This window comes from Miscanthus floridulus, chromosome 10 (assembly GCF_019320115.1).
Source record: "Miscanthus floridulus cultivar M001 chromosome 10, ASM1932011v1, whole genome shotgun sequence".
In the NCBI taxonomy this organism is placed as follows: domain Eukaryota; kingdom Viridiplantae; phylum Streptophyta; class Magnoliopsida; order Poales; family Poaceae; genus Miscanthus; species Miscanthus floridulus.
In genome coordinates, this window is record NC_089589.1 from 70,117,242 (window position 1) to 70,121,229 (window position 3,988).

Here is a 3,988-nt window from a genome sequence, read left to right on the forward strand (position 1 = left end):
TCAAGCCTTTGGTAGCTAAAGTTGACGGTAGGGAGGGACTGGACGGCCGTGTGGGTCAGTGCCAGCTCTCCACCTAGTGTGACAATGAAATCCAAGCCACCGAAACAAATGTGTGCGCTCAGGACCCAGCTGATTGCGTGGTTAGCCATTCGAGGCCTGATTTGGAACGTGCAAAGTCCCCTACCTGGCGTGCCAACTGTCGGTGTTTCGAATAAGCACCGGCGAGTAAATTTATAGTTATGCATGTTAGGCCTGGATGGTGCGCTAATGGACACAAGATTTATACTGGTTTGGCCTGAATGTCCCTATGTCCAGTCTGTTGCTGCTCGTGTTATTAGCACCGAAAATGGTTCGTAGTAGGGGGTACAAATGGTCAAGAGAGGGACTAGTCCCAGATCTCTAATGGAAGGGTCAAAAGGATGTCAAGAGCCTGATAGCAGCTTAACTATGTGTGATGTGTGTTGTTTGTCAAGAGTCGGTCCCTTCATTGAAGGAAGCACATCCCCTTTTATAGATGAAGGGGACGACTTTACAAGTGAGAGGGCTAGGGTGCATATGCTGCCTAGCCTTGTTGTTCATGTCTACCAAGCCTTGTTGTCTATTCCGGTGGGTGCGAAAGGATGATAAGCGCCTACAATACTGTCGATGCTACCATAGAATGTTAGGATGGCTATAAAGCACTGTTTCGTGTAGGGTATGGTCCCTAGTACAGTGGTTTTGACTTATGAGCCATGCCTTACCTTTCTCTGCATGTCTTCTAGTTCCCTCTAAATAGGGAGCCTCCGGTCGGATGGCTCCAGTCGGCCCTCAGTGCGCCGGTCGAAGAAGAGCGGTGAGCAGGCTTCCCGCGAGCCCCGGTCGCGGGGTCAAAGTTGTGGGGTCAGAGCAGGAAGCAGTGCTGAGGGCAAAGCCTTTTGATTAGAGGGGGCGTCCGGAGGCTGAAGTGAATACTCCGATCTAGTGGACCCGATATCGTGGTGATAGCATATCCGTCATTTGTGGAGGACGTGAGTCTTTTTCTAGACCGTAGTGGTTGTCGTATGTCTATGTCGGGTTCTATGCCCGAGGGCTAAAGGCGGCGCCCACAACTCTGTAGGGCGAAGAGCACGCGCCCACAACACTATTCAGGCTCTGCTACGCCTGAAAGGGTCTAAAGCACCCATCCCGTCATTCCCTGGTAGTACTTTTCCTATCGGGGCGCAGGGTATGGTCCTTGAAGCCGTGGTTGACCTGAATGTCTTGTCCTACCCTGTACCTATCATCATGAGGGAACAGGGAGAGGTTGTCAAGCAAGACAAAACCAGTCCTTGGACATCGAGTGAGGTGAGGTTCGTCCTCGGACGTCGGGCGAGGCGGAGTCCAGTCCTTATCCCTCGGGCGAGACCGAGCCCATCCCTCTAGGGTCGGGCGAGGCGGAGTCAATCCCTAAGCTCTCGGGTGAGGCGGAGCTGGCCCTTATCCCTCGAGCGAGATCGAGCCTGGCCCTCGGATGTTGGGATGATCGACGTCTCCTCTTGGAGCAGATCTTCTTCGGCTGTTCATAAGTTGTATAACTATTGAAATAACATCATACCTTTTGAATTGGAAGTGGATTTTTCCTGATCCGATGTAGATGATCGTGTTTGTAGTGTTGAGAAATGGTCTTCTAAGGATGATAGGTATGTCTTCTTCTTCTTCTCCCATGCCAAGAATCATGAAGTCGACTAGGGACATAGTAGTCTTGTATATTGACCATGATGTCTTTTGCTATTCCTTCCAGAAATCGGATTATTTGGTCCGCCATCTTCTATTGCATATTTGTAGGGAACAAGGGTTCAGTCACCAAACAAATAGTGATCTGTTACCTTAGGACATTATGTTGACACCCGATCCAATATCAGTAGAAGGTGTTGTGGAAGATTCTTTGTCCAATTGTGCACTCAATCATTGGTACGCCTGAGTCTTCCTTCTTCGTAAGGAATGGTGAAGCGAGGAGGTGATTGTACTCCGATCGAAGTGTATTGATCATCTTGACTGATTCTTCTTGTGGCTATCTGGCCCTATTCTTCCTCCTTTAGTTATTTCTCTTCTTTCTTACTGTTGTCTCTTTAGGCAAATACGACATTTGTGGATGTCCAACAGATTGTAGAATATGGTTCTTGAAAGTAAATTTCTCCATCCTATCCTTAATTATGAAGTAGATCTTAGCACTGTTCACGTAGATGATGGCTTTTGTGGTGCGTAGGAAAGGTTGACCCAAGATATTGGGTGACCTTACATCTCCACCTATCTCCAAAACCACAAAGTCTACAGGTACATACGAGCTTCCAACTCAAACATAGATATCTTCAAGAATTCCCTTGGGGTAGCAGAGTGACTGATCTGCAAGCTATAGATGCATATTTGTGTATAACAAAGTATCTTCATTGATTTTATCATAAATTACCTTTGACATAATGTTAACAGTTACTCCGAAGTTATAGACAGCTTCCTAGAACATGTGAGGTCCAATGGCTATGGGGATGACAGGTCTTCCTGGATCACCTTTCTTGATAGGTAAGGAATAATCCTCCCATCTCCCTATCGATGGTTCTATGTAGTATCCTACATCATTATGAATATCGACAAGATTTGCAGTTTCAGGATATTTTGGTTGTCCTATAATCTTACCTTTATCAGTTGAAGGAATAGAAGCCACCAGTTGAGCTATTTATGATTCTATTATTTTATTAAAGCTATGCTAGTTTTTAATGGCTGAAGGACAAGCTATCCATTCTATTGTTTATATTTTCTAACATTTTGTCATTGGAAGCTAGTTTTCTAGATAAGGCCTCCATACTTTTAGCCTGACCAGAGACTAAATCTCTCAAAGATGGCTGGTTATTAAAATTATTACCTTGACTCTGTTGCTGATTCTATCCTTGATTCTATTGATGACGATAGTTGTTGTTGTTGATGAAGTTCACATCTTCTTGGGTTTCAGGACAGTTGTTCCCTGAATGCCCAGTGTTTCCATATTCTTCACACGTCATGTGAGAATTATGAATATGCATGACTTCTTTCTTTTCATTGGCTCAATCTTCAAGCCTCTTCATCAGTAGATCCATCTTGGTAGAAAGTATGTCTACCTCTTTTAGTCGATGCATACCTCCACGTCTCATGCAGGTTTGAAGACGTTCTTTATTCAAACCTTGGTTAGAGGCCATCTTCTCAACGAGAGCTGTTGCTTGTGTGATTGTGAGTGATAAAAATGCACCTCCAATAGCGGCATCCATATTCTCATGGGTGCTATTTGTCAACTCATGGTAGAAGGTCTGCATGCGTAGCCAATCCTCCATCCCATGGTGAGGACATTCTGATATGTAGTCTTGGAAGTGTTCCCATGCCTCAGGGACATATTCATCATGTTGTTGCTAAAAACTTAAAATTCTTCCATGTAGAGCATTGATTTTGCCCATGGCAAAGAACTTTGCTAGGAAGGCAGTGGAGCAGTCTTCCCATGTAGTATTTCTATCTTTGTTGGCATAGAACCATTGCTTCGTCTTGCTCAAAAGTGAAAATTGGAAGAGATGAAGTAATATGGCATCTCGGGTAACTCCTTTGATGGTGAAAGTGCTACAAATCTCCAAGAAGTGTTGGAGATGAGCACTTGCATCTTCATGTGCCTTTCCATAAAACTGGCTAGCTTGCACCAAGTTGACGAGAGCTGGCTTGAGCTCAAAAACATTGTCTCCAATGTTGATCACCAGTCCAGTACAGAGGTTGGCCATAGTTGGAGCAGAGAATTCATGGAGAGTCCTATCAGCCATGGCTTCAAAAACTGGTGTTAAACTATGCCTTGTCTGGTTGTCTTCCGATTCTAAAGCTAAAACTTTCTTGAGTTTAGCTATAGTCCTCCTAAATAGTGCTTTTGGATCTTTAACGTAGTTTGTCAGAAGGTCAAAACCAGTCATACATTACCCTGCATAAGATATAAAAGTAGACATAACAAGGGTATGCTTGCTATAGC

General features: G+C 44.7%; 1 non-coding gene across 1 annotated transcript; it reads left to right on the forward strand.

Moving 5' to 3' along the window:
* Nucleotides 1-3,315: 3,315 nt before the first annotated feature.
* Nucleotides 3,316-3,424, forward strand: LOC136490352 (small nucleolar RNA R71). Its single transcript, XR_010767641.1, has one exon. It is a non-coding gene; the product is annotated as a small nucleolar RNA R71 (small nucleolar RNA).
* The last annotated feature ends 564 nt before the right edge of the window (nt 3,425-3,988 follow it).